This window comes from Strix aluco, chromosome 2, assembly GCF_031877795.1.
Source record: "Strix aluco isolate bStrAlu1 chromosome 2, bStrAlu1.hap1, whole genome shotgun sequence".
NCBI classification, from domain to species: Eukaryota; Metazoa; Chordata; class Aves; order Strigiformes; family Strigidae; genus Strix; species Strix aluco.
In genome coordinates, this window is record NC_133932.1 from 130,212,492 (window position 1) to 130,228,072 (window position 15,581).

General features: G+C 39.3%; 1 protein-coding gene across 31 annotated transcripts in view; it reads right to left on the reverse strand.

The window, feature by feature from the left end:
• Positions 1 to 15,581, reverse strand: part of DLG2 (discs large MAGUK scaffold protein 2) — a 1,053,560-nt gene that overhangs the window by 125,465 nt on the left and 912,514 nt on the right. Inside the window, exon 1 of one of the 31 annotated variants that reach the window (XM_074816373.1) lies at positions 5,273 to 5,407. The exons of the other annotated variants lie outside the window; for them this stretch is intronic. The gene's annotated coding sequence lies outside the window, so the exon portion shown is untranslated. Of the gene's footprint in view, positions 1 to 5,272; positions 5,408 to 15,581 lie in introns of those variants that run through there. 31 annotated transcript variants of the gene reach the window in all.

A 15,581-nucleotide genomic window follows, 5' to 3' on the forward strand; every position in this document is an offset into this window, starting at 1 on the left:
ACTGAGGGTGATGGTATTTACGTTTATACCTTCTTAAAACAGCTACAAATAGGTTTTCTGAAAGAGAGTAGAGATTTTCTTTAGTAATACTTCCATTACCTTTCTTAGACACCGCTAGGTAGAAACATTTACTCCTTAGTATTACTAGCTGCTCTGAATGCTTTTTCTACTCATTGTACACATTACCGAACGTAGCAAAAATGCTTCTGAGATTACAATTTACTTAGAATATAGAAATAAATAGCTATAAAAGAAATAAAGCCAACAAAGTCAACTGATTAGTCTGCCTGGCTAGTTCACTCGTTCAGTTTCAGCACGGGGCTGCACACAACACAGTTCAATCACTTCTTTATTATTTCATAACGTTAAAAGGTTATTACCACAACACAAAAAAGGGATAATAGCAGGTTCTTAAATTAGCATTTGCTTAGCTCAAATGCCAGTGCACTAATCTCTTCCTTTAAACCCTAGCAGAAATAGTATTGAAAATTATGCTTACAGAGTGGTGGGTTTCTGTTGTCTTCCAAACAAGAAACATCTCATTGGGAGTACAATAATGAATCAGAAGGGACATGCCATGTCCCACTCTGTCACTTTGCAAGTTCTTCAAACACAACACACTGCCCAGTGTGATGTAAAGATGACATTAACTCTCAGGATTTAAAAAACTGTTGTCAATCCAGATTACACTTCTGCCTGGCTAAAATAACAGATTTCTGGTAACACTAAGAAAGTATTCTGGGAATGAGGACTGCAGTTCTATCAGGCTGACTTTTGAGTGAGTGCAGTGGTAATTCCCAAGTAGAAATATGGTGATGCCATAAGCATTTCCCACAAAATAAAAACTGTATATTAATATTAAGCTTTAGGCCACCAACTAATAATTTGAAGTTTGCACAGGACAGAAGATAGTATGCCACTCTGTTTAAGACAACGAATGAATCTCCTGCAGATGAGCATCAGTCCTGTTTGCATACTGGCAAGTGAAATGACAAATGTCCTTGATCTTTGATGATTCCAGGCAGGACAGAAAACTGAGGACCAGAGAAGCAGCAGGTATCTAGGAGTGCTTTCAGCCTGCAATTTGATGGGATTACAGCCACCTTCATGTAGGGCTATGTAAGAAGGTCTCCACAGAATTTTTTTCTTCTACATATGGTCACGATACAGAAAAGATGAAAAGTGTTCATCTAGAGCAATGCACAGTGACTTCCAGTGCAGCTCATTCTTGGGACATCTATCTAATACTTGTCTGCAGGATTCAAAGTTGTAGGGCCTTTACTAGAGGTGATCCTGGATGTGAGTTGAATCCTACACCTCTATTTATGGGCAGCTTCTCCATAGGTTGTACTTACTCTGTGGTGGAGACACAGCCATAGCAACCAGCACCCTTCTGACCATGCACATCCCCTGAAAACATGGAGAAACTCCATCAAAAGCTGACGTGAGCAGCTTGTCTCTTGAAAAGAGCCCTTGACCGATACTGTTCATGCTGTTGATGATCTAGACTACACTGAATGCCACGCAGAAAGCAGAACATTTGTATCCCTTTATTTCACTGACATCTGGTTCCTACTGATTTCTGGTGCTGAATTCTTCAGAATCATCTCTATTACCCTGCAGCACACCCTCCTCACCTGGGATGTTTCTAGGACAGATGTATCTGCTTGTCGTTTTAACCATCTGGCAGCAAGGAAGGTGCTGGGGTTATACTACTTACATAAAAAACTCTTTTTAATTTTTTTTTAACATTAGCATAATGCATCCAGATGCCAAGACAGTGAGAGCCACTAAACAAACCAAGCAATTGCATCCATAAACAAATTAAACTTAGCATTTATAAGATGTATTTTGCTTACAAGTGAATCTTTCATTGTTTTTATAACCTGAATATCCTCTCCTGCTTGTACAATCATACAAGATCTAAAAAAAAAAAAAATGTCTTCTGCAGGATTAGGCCATGTATTTCACTCCCAACACAAAGAACAGACCAACATCAAAGGGCACGCTCTGTTTATGAACACATTCACTCTCTGCTCCAGTTGCCAAATTTGTTCCTTTCATGCACTGAGTGTTTGATGATCCTTTAAAATTTATCTGGACATATAAAAAACCTACTGTTTTTCATTGACACATTGTCATCCTTTGCTATCTTCTGTTTCTTCCCTGCCATAAAGATACGTTGGCTATTCCCAACACTGAGGATGCTACATGTCTAACCTGTCCTTCCAACCCATTTTTCCACTGAAGGACTTCTCCCTGAAAGCACATCACTATGATTGCCAGAGTCTGTACGGCTTTGTTTCACACCCGTTAGGACTACTGACTTCAAACCTGAGAGTGCTGCAAAATAGCATGCAATGTCACTTTATCAGTGTCTTCAATAAAAAGTAAGAAGAGATTTAATATATAGTTAATAGTTTTCAATTCTATGCACTAGAGCTTTCTGTACTCGAGGCTCAGTATAAATGCATTCCTCTATTTAAAAGTATAGTTTGTGTGTGTGTGTGCTTGAAAGAGGAAAATAGAAGTGTTACAGGCACATAAGCATGTGAATTTACACACCGCTGCTGCAATCTCTAGTTACTTTTGACACAGACAAAAAGTACAGTCGCACAACTACACAGTCACATATTAGCTATATTTACTGCAAACTGAAATATAACTCTCCGAAGTGTAATGCTGAGTTATCCAATACCCTATTTCACCAAAAATGTTGACCATCAGCTGCCATGGGACTTCACAGCAAACCTGAAGGTCAGTACACCTGAGGTATTTCAGACCAAATAAAAAAGAAAAAAAGATCAATTCCAAAGCTAAGGACTTTTATCCAAGATGTTTTCCCCCAGGCATCTATGTTTTATATGTCAGATAATCTGATCACAGGCACCTTGGCTGGTTTCAGCTGTAACCAAAAGGCAAAAGCTGAGAAAGATTCCTCTTGGAGAGCAGATTTCTGCTACTTGAGGGTGCTATGAATCAACCCATAAATATTATCTCTATTCAGAAATTAATAGGAAGACAACATACTTCTTGGAGCTGTGGTGTAGTCCATTTCCAGCAGGACGTATCACTAACCACACAGCCGGCTGGGACCTGGACCAGCCCCGGTAACCACGGGGATTTAAGGCACGGCGCTCCACGGAGAACACTGCTGTCGCTTACTGTCAGGTGGAGGCATGGATCACAGCAACAAACTCATATCCAGATAAAACAACTATGGTCTCCAGACCAGAGAGGACTTAAAATATAATTCTTAGTCACTGCTGTTTTTCCTTCAGCAATACTCCTGGACTATGACCAGAAAGGAGCAGTAGGCATACGCACATCCTCTGGCTATTTTCCATTTGGTTGGCCTCGGTCTTATCTGGAAAAAACTTCAAGAAGCTGGTCTCATCTGTGCCCAAGCCTCCATACCACTGCCTGGAGACTGAACTAGTTGGTAGCTTAATTTATTGTGTTATAACAAATAGTGAGTCTGGAGCTCTGGTGCCCACAAGAGCCATATGCCCGTATCATAACTTTCTCCTTTTAGGGTTGCTTTTCCTGTCCTAATTTATACTTCCTCAGTTACAGCACATACATTTGCATGGTTAATGTTCAGATTGCTGAGATTACACCATAGTGATGCATGCAATATAAATGCCTAGACAGATGGATGCAATATCACAGATTTCTGAAAGGAGGAGAACTTGCAAAGCCAGAAGCTCACACTTCAAGAAATCTCATTTGCTAGCACAGAGGTCACTGAAAATAGATCTGAATGCTTAAAAAGCAGCGAAATACTCTTAAATAAAGCACTGCTGACAAAGGTATATATTCTTTCCTAGAAATAGGCTCTAGTCTGTTAGGCTGCCAGGAAATGATCTTAAGAAATTCTGATTTTTTTTGAATTTATGATTTATAAAGAGTAAGTGCAAATCTGTTCTGCAAAGGAAGTCTGTGGCAAAGGCCACTTTGCCAATAGCCTTACTCTTTAAATAAAAAAAGTTGCTAAAATGAGACACCTAATTAATTAAACCAGGATCTGTCCTGCTGCTTTGATGCTTCACATATAACTCATACAATAGATTATTTCTAAATGAGAAGTCACAATACAAGTTTAAATCACTACAGAGTAAACAGTTTGGACTGATACCAGATGAGAGATCTCTGGAAGAGAGTGTCTCTCTCCAATTATTAATAATACAGCAATAAGACAACAGGTGCTGTTCTGCCAAGCCCACTTGTTATTTTGATAAAACAAACTTGCCTCTCCAACCCACAGAAAAAAAAAAAACAACCAGCTGGCACAGAGAGACAGGAGCTACAACTGTCCCTTTGATAATACTGCTAGTGATAAAAGGAAAAGTAAAATTGTCGCTCACGACCACCTGCCTCTCCTGAGTAGTGATACAGGTATTGTACGGCAGTGCTAATATTTCAGTTTCATAAACCCTGCTTTTCCATTCCTTTCTGGTTAAAACAAGGACAAAAAAATTGCTGGCTTACTGATCTTTAAAGGTTACTGGCAAGATAATGTCGACAGATATTAAAGGAGCTTGCTTGAAAAGATGTAGAGGTCGTAATGAAGCAAGTGATAATTAAGAGCAAAGAAGCTAAAGCTGGTGAAATTCAAAAAGTAATGCATACGTTATAGGAAATATACCTTTCCCACAGTTTGTTTCATCTTTCATCTTACACATATTTCAGCACTGTTGTTATGCAAGATGGGGAATCATTCATTTTAATGTGATACTAAGCATATTACCACAAAAACTGAGAGAGGCTACCATTTTACTGATTATCTAATTAAAAAGCTCTACAATACAAATTCTTTGCAGCCCCTCGCTGCACACAAAAGATTTAATACTGCATCTGAAAAGCCACATGTACATAAAAGCAAAGAATTTGTAAATGATTCTGATTATAGCTTTTTCTTCCTCTTGTTACAAAAGCCACAGTTATCACTCTCTTTAACCACTAATAAAAACAATTTAATGACAGGTAGATTTGCTGGTTTGTAGCTTCTTTGAACCCCCAACACACTCACTAAAGGAAAGTAACTTTAGCTAGAAAAGAGATCCTCACAGCACTATGGTGAATAATTCATCATTGCATTTTTCTTTTCATCTCATTTTGTGCCAGTAACGCACACAACTGAAAATATTGCAAAATCTAAAAACAACCACAGACAAGGACTTCCAGCAGCAAAATACACATAAAACTAGCAGGCAGGTTTCCCCAGCTTATATAATAACAGCTTTAGCTCAACAGAACCCCCATCACTCACCGAGGACTGAATTCACTTGAACAAAAGCAGAGCCCAGTCACCAAATGCAGCTTCGCAGGACTCTTAATGCGAGATGCTCCTGTCTGCTGTTCAGTTCACACTTGCCTTTATAACTAAGCCAACCAACAACATTCAGTTGCTGAACCTGATGAATTATAAAACGGTAGCTCCCAGACTCTCATATTTTACATCACAGGGGGTGGTCATCCAGCATACACACTGCCTGTGTACATATATTCTGCTATAACTCATCCTGATAAACACATCAGTGCTGGCAGCAGTGACAGTAATTGGTGCTCAGGATGTACAAGCACAAACCAACAGCGCACACTCCCACCTTCTGCTCCGTGCCACATCGCTACCTGTCAATCACTGCACCTTGTTAAGGTGGAATGATCAACTGCACGTTAGGGGAGCAGCAAAACTCGGAGAAGAAACCATCCACCAATACAAATCCTTCACTTAAACATTTCTTAATACAGCAGTAAATGTAGCTTCACTATCCTCTAGATACAGTTTTCACAATTTTTTGAAAAAATCTTCATAAAATATTCCCTTCTTAAAGACGTGGTTCTTGTTTAGAGACTAACACACGGTTCGTAACTTCTACTATTATGGAAATTATTCAGACAAATTCCACGGACATTAGCAAGGATAACCTAAAAGCATTACTACAGTCAGAATGACTGTTAAAGGCAATACACTCGTTAGGTAAAATTATGTGTACATTTTAAAAGCCTCTTAAAAAATGCTGATAGGTTTTAAGAATGTCCTCTAAATTATACATATGTATTTGCAATGCTCTTCACTTCTCTAATGTTTTCTTTTTCCGTATGCTTGCATTGTTTTTAAAGTAAATGTATAGATACAAAATAGCAGAACCAAACAGCTAAAACTTAGCCCTATTAATACAATCAATTAAACTAAACATTTTCAAATGGGATTAATTACAGCAATAACAATCACAGTTGTTGCATATGCCACAAATTAACACTCACAATTAGCCCCTAACAAGCAAAACTGGTTATGGTAATGGTAATACCCAGCCAGGGATCAGTCACTGGAAAGGGTTTTGTACAGCAAATCTTTTATGATGGAGCAGAAGTTGCTCTTTCAGAGTTGAGCTCCAGGAATTTTGTATGTGTTTTACACAAACTCAAGGCTATTTGTACGAGCACAGAGTGTGACTGAACGTTTTATTCGGGATGATTTTCTATTTCTACATCACTGGTGATGGCCCTCAGAGGGCTCCATTTGAAGCCTCAACTTGATCCAGCTCCTTTCATTTCCCATGCCTGTAAAATTCTCCCAATATTTGGTACCACGAAGAAAGGTTGTGCTTGGGAAGGTGCGCACAGTTGTGTGAGCGGTTATGCATCGCCCGGATGCTTTTCCATGAACAACTGGGCTGAGGAATGCAAATGAAGCCTGCGCCGGCAGCCCCAGGCAGAAACCCAACCCTTCTCACCATCTGGACCGACTGATGTGCGTCACGATGTGGGAACAGGGTGTTGCATTTCATGCATAGCAAAAGCAAGTCCTATATATATCCCTTTTCTCCTGTCCTCAGCTGCTTGTTGCCCCCCATTCCTCAGTTGTCTCTTTCTATTCAGCACCTTCACTATCTGAGAAAAAAATTCATTAAAGGCCAGAGGCATGAGCAGTGTTTCTGCATGAGCTACGGGCTCTTACTACAGTGGCTGGTATGAAGGAAAAGCTGTGTATAGTTGGGTGGCAGAATATAGGGGAGACATACCAGGACTTAATCAGAGTAATGGTTTTGAGTTCTCTGTCTTTCTCAGAGGAGAGGGCAGCTGAGATCCAATAACTGGATTCTCCAGCGATGCTGACTGGGAATAATCCAGTATGGGCAGAAAATATTCCAAATGACAGACCCTGGCTCATTGAGAAGCAGGAAAAAGATCTGTGCCACTGGATTTGGCTTTTAGAGCCAAATTGTATTCTCACGGGTTTAAACATTTCACTTGCAAATCATGGAGGTTCTCTAAAATGGCCCAAGTACAACAGTTTGTTGTCATGTGCACTAATTAGGGTTTTCTGACCTATTTTTCATAAAAGACAGTTTCAAACCATATGTGCCAGAATGCTCTAAATGGCATCTATTTTCCTTTTTGTTTTGCCTTAACCATTCAGGTTTGAAGAGGCTTCCCAAGAATATATGTAAAAATGACACTGCCTTATAATAATTTGGTGCAGTGTGACTGACACAAGCAATGCTTCGTTGAATCTCCTTGACCAACATAACATTCACCCCAAAATTCAGCTCACATTTACTGAAGTACAGGTTTGTAAAACTGGTCAGTATCACAGTAATGAAAGACATTGCAATATTTCATAGCTGCGTGTAGGTGGCATGCATAAACCACAGTCTGCGGTATTACACAAGAGTCACAATTCCAAGAAAAATTGCTACCGCATTTCACACTTACTCGTAACTTTTAATTAGTTATCCTAGCTTCCATGTTACCTCTCCATGGGAAATATTTCGAGCTGATACTGCCATAATATTCAGCAGCGTGGTGTTCTGTAAAACTGCTATCTTCTTGGTGAATGGATACACTCATGGCACAACCCATGTCCTCAGGCTCTGTTCATACGTTCTGGTACAGAATGTGAGATTTCACATTCAAACTTACTCACTTCACTGACAGGTGTGTGAAAATCCCATATGGCTGCCAGATTTCTGTATACCTACATATACATATAGTATGTATTTTTGAGGCATTTGTAACAAACACATTTGGTATTGACTTTGAGGTTCTTTGCTTCAAGCTGCAAACTAGAAATGATCTAAAAATGAAAAAAAAAGACAAAAGTGTTTCCATTTCCTGCCAAAACATGATTTCTTTCTCCTATAGTCACATGGACTTTACTGACTACACATCATAGACATCCTAGTTGCTATCTAAAGTGAGCACACAGATCACTGGGGAAAAATCAGGTCATTCAGCTGGAATAACAGGAGTAGTTATATTTTCTGCTCAAGAAGAAGCTAAGGAAACTTCAAATTAAGAGTAAATACAGGAAGATTTGATACTATCAGGATCACAGATTAGCTCATATAGTTAACTTGCAACCCAGTGAAGCAAAACTAGATCTCCAGGACCTTCACAGTGTGGACCCAGAGTTCCAGATGAATAAATGTGCACCAACAAAGATAATTTCCAGGCTACGCCAGATGGTACAGATGATCAGTACACTGGTCAGTAATTCTTGCCATGTGGCCTAAGAAACCATTATGCAAACTAAAGAGGTGTTTATTCAGTACCTTGCATTTCTCAGTTATGCTCTTCAATTCCTTTGGTGAATTTTTGTCGGATTTACACTGGCTAAAGGAAATGCTCTTTCATCTGATAGCCTGTTGATGGCACTGTCAGAGAGTATGTCTAAAGCAAAGAGTCCAGCAGGATTTAAAAAAAAAAAGACTAGGCATTTATCAGACAGTATCATCCAGAAGAACAGTAATAACAAGAAGCTTAAACTTTCCAGTGCTCAGGGGATCTAAAAACCTTTGTTTCTTATGGATGTTTCTCCTTTGATCTCAGACTCAACCCACTGCTCAGCCTCAGTCTGCAATACTTCACAACTGCCCAGCTTCTCCTAGGCCCCCTACAAGACAAAACCCAAAACCTCAAGGACTATAGAGGTCACTAACCAGGTCATTGCTCACCTTCCTCCCAGCAAAGGCACTAGTTCAGCTCTCCCCTGCTAATCCAGTTAAGCATTGCCATGAAATCTATATGAGCTTAGTTAATTCTGAGACCTCTGTTTTTTCAAATCAAAATCAGCTGAGCATACTTGTAAAGGTCTTTATTACATTTGATAAAGTTAACCACTAGTTATAGGGAATTTCAGCACCTATACTCTCTGAAGGGTAGTAGGGTGAGATAGGGTCGTCATTGTACCTTTTGAGTACAGAAATCTATCAAAACTTTTAATACCAGCTGAGACCACTGAGGACTTACGAATTTCACTAGCTACTCTACTGTTTGTGGTCTGAATCCAATGAGAATTTGTCCTTTTATAAATACATGGTAAAACAGTACCCCACATTGAGTCAGACAGAAGATTTCATTGCTGTAACCTACATGCATTGCAAAACAAACAGCAGTGACAATGTAAATGAATTTAATTGCCACAGCAAGGCAATGGAGAAATTAATTTCCTTTCAATGTAGCACACTTGCAATTTCATTTTAGAACAGTTTTTAAATAGAGTTTCAGTTTCTAGGATTAATCCTCATAAGTACAAATGAATAAAACTGTATATTTAGATTAATTAATAAATTAGCTGGCACAGGGCTTTGAAGATGTAAAGGACTGTACAAGTGCTATTACTATAATAATATTTTTCTGAATTACAGTAATTTTCTTCCTCAAGTGACATCTTTTTTGCTCAAGTGCAGAGTACAAGCTCAAGTCCTCTTTCTGAATGAGGACTGTTTGAAAAAATACAGGAAAAAGAGAATTAAAGAGGATATTGAGCTAGGTCTGAATGATCAGACACCCAAGAGAGCAATTCCAGTTGATCAAGGGCAGTGACAAGAACTTGCTTTGCTAGTTAGGAAGGCTGAACTCTCTTAATGGTGGCTTCATAGTCTCAAGAATATGAATGATCTTACCAGTAATAAAGAAGAGCTGCTAAAAGGAAGGCAGGCCAGATGGCACTTTCCCTAGAGCCTCTGGAGAGGCTGCCTGGATTTGTGTTGAAAAGCCTTTGATAGCACCCCACGAACCTGGAATACTACAGCAGCCCATTTATAAGCCAGTGGATATCTCAGGAGCAGTCTGAGACTTCATACAAATGCTGATTTTCTGTATGGCTTAGATTGGTTCAGCTGGTTAAAAGAATTGAGAAACTTGGAGGATATCGTTCAGCATCCACAACTGGGATTTTTCTGTTCTCTGGACTTTCATTTTCCATTTAACCCTGTGTTTTGCATTGTTTTCTTTCTGCTGTTTCCTTTTAAATGAGTTAAATTTGTCTAAAACTCGATATTCAAATCCAAAACAAAGCATAAAGGACTTACTAACTACAAGAGCTGGAAAAGTAGCTCAAGATCTTATCAGGTAAAAGATTCAGTAGCAAACCAGACAAGCATCTTTTACGCATCTTTTACACAAACATAAGGTCCAGCCAACTCCTTATAAGCCTGGTGCAGGGAGCAAATGAGTTAACAGCTTTGTATGGCAAAGAATGGTGGAGCGACATGAAGATCCTCCTCCGATTTGCAGTTTAACTCTGCGTGCACTCTGTGGTGGGAGGAGTAGGTGGCTGATCTGGGGAAGAATTACAGCACAGGAATGATACACTTGACTCCTCTGAGGATGGTGATGAAAATCTGTCAGCTTGGCATAGTCCTTCACGTTACCTACAGCACTTACTGACGCATGGAGAAAGCTCTACAGACATCACGGTAAGAGGCATGGTATGTGTGGTGGAGAGATCCGCTTTATTGAAGAAGCCCATGGTAGTGCTGCAAGGGGATATCCATGGAAAGGGGCACAAGATGAGCACACAGAACAGTCTTCATGAGAAGACTGAAATCCAGGCCTGCATTTCTGGTAGACTGCAAAAAATAAGTGGCATTGCCTGAGGATGCCTTCTGCATTGATTGTGACAATGAGCTAGCACAGGAATCGCTACGCACACACTTTTAGATTAAGTTTTCCCCTCCTACAGTTTTCTTTCAGGAAAGAAAATTTGAAGCCTGGATGACTAACTACAATGCAGATGGCAGAGCAATGTAGAGATACCCATATACTAGCTCCAAATCAGCTAGCTTAGATGACACCATAATGAATTTAACCTACTCATATTGGACTCCACGGTTATGCTGTTCCTGGAGCCTGAACATGTAAAGCAGTTTGTGATCCAGACAAGCCAAGGAAGGACAGCAGGTGATACTCAAGCTAGGTCTGTGCCAGCCATTCTTGCAAATTTACTTCTGCCGTTTTTTTCCCATTACTTGTGAATGTGCCAAGAAAGTCCCTCCCAGCAAAGAAGAATATATGCAATTGCAGGAGCATTAGAGTGAAGCATTACTCTGAAAGGAAAGGAAGAAATAACTGTGCTTCTGGGATATGGCAAATCCTCCTTCAGCTCAGCAGGAATCATCTGTAGCCTTGCATGGTGCACAAGACTGCTGAAACTGCAGATTTACTGTCTTGGCTCTGATGTCAGACCAATTAATTCAGGTCTCACCAGAAGCCCTTCTGGTTAGGTAAGGGTGATGATACCCTGGTGAACCTCCTTGGAGGGAACTTTCATGCTGAGTGTATTCCTGTACTGTCTGGACACTCTGAAGGCATAAATGGCAATGATACTCCAACTATAGGTCAGCAGTAACCGTGAACAGGGGATATCTGTCACCCCAACATATTTGTACCTGGCAACTAACTTCCACAGAGTCTGAGCTGAGTTGGGCACTTAAGGACAAGCCACCGTTTTGTAAAGATTGTGTCTGATGGGACCAAGGAACCAGGACACTGATTAGATGCTCTGTTCTTGAACTACTTATAGCTCGAGTATTAATTAGCAGTGGGAAAGTGCTCTAAGACCTTTAACTGAAGAACTGAAGAATTAAAGGAGGTGAAATATAAATACTTATTCTCACTCATATAAATACTTATTCTCAGAATCTCGGAGTAAAACCCTACTGAAATAACAAGAACATTTGGTTAATATTTCTTAAATGATACAATGGGATTTATCAGGAAATAATGAAGAACTGAGCAGAGACACTGCACATGCTAAAGCTGAGGATGTGCAGTTCTCAGCACTTAAATTTGTAGCTGTCTACTCCTATGCTCTGACCACCTTTCTGCTAGACACCTGAACTGGAAACAAATCACATGGAGAATAAAGGCCAAAGATAAAAGAAAAGTTAAAAGCAGCAGTGGGGAGGAGGAAGCTGATTGCCTCCTCTCCCCTGTGCTTACAACTCCACAGCTTTTTTAGCAGAGTACTTTGGAAAAGGAAAGCAGGAGAAAATGGCAGCAGCTCTGAACCTGGGACATTTGCTGCAGTTTTGTTCCTGTGTGTCCTGGGATGGACGCTGCTTCTGCAGCTCAGTTTCTCAGCCCAGCACTGCTTCATGCAGGTACTGTGAAGATACACTAAAAATAATGATGTATTTAAATGCTAATGCTACAGACCGCCTAAGCAACTTCAAAGCAAATAGTTTTGCAAGAGTTGGAGAGTCCAAGCAGTGATTTTCTCCAGTCTTTTTTTCTGCTTTTAACCACAATTAGGAAAATAAAAATCCTTTGGCCTTCACAATGTTAACATTGCATAGCAGACACTAATATCAGAGGATCATAGAATCACAGAATGGTTTGGGTTGGAAGTGACCTTAAAGATCATCTAGTTCCAACCCCCCTGCCATGGGCAGGGACATATGTCAGTCTGAGGGATATAAGAGGAAGCAATAAAAAAAGCACTGTCGCTGATCGTGTATACAAATTAAAGGAACTTTTTCAGCTCCAGTTCTCGGAGAACACTCTTATTGGCTTTTAAAACGTAATTTGGGGGCAGAATAATCAGAAGTGACATACTTGAATGAGAACCACAAAAACAAAGTGAGCCTGAGGCGAACATGTGGAAAGTGGACAATCCATACTACTTTGTGTTGGTAACAAACAAGGACTTTAATGACAATGTATAAAAATGCAGTAAGACAATGAACGCAGGCTACTTTTGAAGGAACCAATATGACCCTTACAAAGAAAACACTGTCTAGAGTGCACCATGAATGGACAGGGCAGTTAAGAAGATGACTCCTTGTGGAGATCGTAGCCAGTTTCATACCTTAATAGATCAGATGTGTCCTGGCAATGTGTGACCCTATGGATATCATGGTATTCTGTTAGAAAGTAATAAAACCTACATCCCTGAAAGTATCATCAAAGTTTTGGGCATGCAAAAATTAGTTAGCTTGTACCAGAAAGCTATGAGGGGAAAAAAAAAATCCTTTTGCTTTTTACCAGTAAATTTAATTATTTTGTTTCCCAGTAAGCATCCCACTGGACTACTGTACTCCAGCTCTTACCCACTGAAATAACAAGAACTTTCAGGAGGATGAAAAATGTAAATCCTCTGTGTGTGTTTACATTACACTACCTATCTCCTAATAAAAAGAAGAGACTAGTAAATAAAGCTTTTCTGAGTGTGACCAACCAGCAGAACTGAGCAAATAATTTGCAGTGAATATATGGTTTCTTCTCTGTTTCTTTTGTTTCATTTTTTTAATGGGTTTTTGGTTGTTTTCACAAATTAATGATCACACAGAAGTTAGTAGATGTCCTCTGCCTGTAGATGATTTATGAACATTATGTTGTTAGTATTTACAATATGAGTTTTGCATAACCTTATACTATTTCTTCATTTCCTGCCTGGTGAGGTGTAAATATTAGCACTACATTTCTTGGGCAAATACTCCTATGAAATATGTTAGTTATAAAAATATTACTAACAATGAGTTCATTCAGACATTGGATGGAAGTTAAATGCAAATGATCATAAAACCAGATGAATCCTTCAATCATATATGCATGTTTCTTGTAAAGTTTTTGAGGTATGAGTTTGGCTTTTCTCAGAAACCTACGAAACATAATTTTGAAAGTCAAATCATAATTAAACATTTTTCCTGCCTGTAACATAATTCTTATACCAACACTATATAGAATGAAGAATGTCCTTTTATACCCTGCTTGGTTTGAGTCAATTGATTTTCAAATAAGCATCTAGTTTTAAACTACAAACTTGTTGACTTAAGAAGACTTGGAGAAAGTTAGGAAAAATCAATTAAACGTATAAAATCGATGTATGTAACATTTAAAGCATGTTAATATTCATGGAGTCACTTCAGGGTCTTTCTTCAGATGAAACTATCAGAAATTAAGGCCTCTTTTTTTCTGGAGGAATTAAATCCATTTAGGATCTTAATATGCATTAATTTAACACAGTGCTCCCTGCAAATAATTGATTTTCTTTAACTTCCCTTTTACACCTGGTCAACAAAGTTATTGTCTTCCTGTGGGAGAGAAACATCAACTGGCATTAGATTGGATGCTGCAGCCAGAAATTATTTCTGACCTTTCCAACCAAAACAAAATCCTTTTATTTCTCCCCATGTAGTAGTAATACAAGAGACGCAGCCTGTGTTCAGTTCATTAAAATTAGGTGTATACCTTATTTAGAAAAATGCAGAGGAACAAGCCGTTGAAAAACTCAAGATTAGTCCTTAATATTGTACTGAGGAAGAAAAATGCCATCATACATTATGTAGTCATTGATGACAGCACTGACAGCTCAGAAAATATAATTTTGAAAAGCTAATCTTTTTCTTTGAAGTAATGTTACTATAAGTGAGTGTCTTCTACATTTGAGGACTCTTTAATTATAGTTGAGAGGCAACCTGCTATGTGAAGGCATGTTCTGTATGTATTGAACTAGGACTAGGATAATTTACAGTCCACTTGGTAAGCTCAGGTGAAACTTGATGTAAGACTCATGGATCTAACCTTGCCAAAAGGTACTTCATCTCTGCAGCTTCATGCTTACATATGAGAGGAGAAAAATAACACACCTATTCTGCTTACAGTTTCTCTAGTTCTCTATTTCCAGAGATCTTTGATTCTAAGCATAACATAACAATGGATATTTTACATTCTGGCACTGATAATTTTTCAGACAGCTTTTCTATGCAGAACTAGGAAATGGAGATAGACAGAGAAAGCTAATTTCCCACAATTTTGATATTTTGGCAATTTGCTGAAAAACATATATTTGAAAAATCCCCACTAAACACCAGGTGGTATGTGGTGTGCATGTCCAGCCTAGGGGCAGTCCCTGAGCACTGCTCAGTGTGGGGGATGAGGCTGCTCAGCAGCCTGGGAGGGAGCTCACCAGGAGAATGGAGCTGCTAGGAACCAGAAACCCACCTGGACTATGCTGGCGCTTCAGCAAAATCATAATATCCTACCAAAGTTTATCCTACCAAAATATTTTTCCCTTTAGTCCTAATATGAAGGACAAATAAGTAGAGCAGGCAGTTTACTTGATAGAACACAGGAAGTGCTCTATTAGGTGTCTACTAATAAATAGGAAGCATTTCTTTACCGAGAGCATGGTCAAATGCTGGAAGAGGCTTCCTAGAGAGGTGGTTGATGCCCCAAGCCTGTCAGTGTTTAAGAGGCATTTGCACAATGCCCTTAATAACATGTTTTAAATTGGCCAGCCCTGAATTGGCCAGGTAGTTGGATTAGATGATCACTATAGGTCCCTT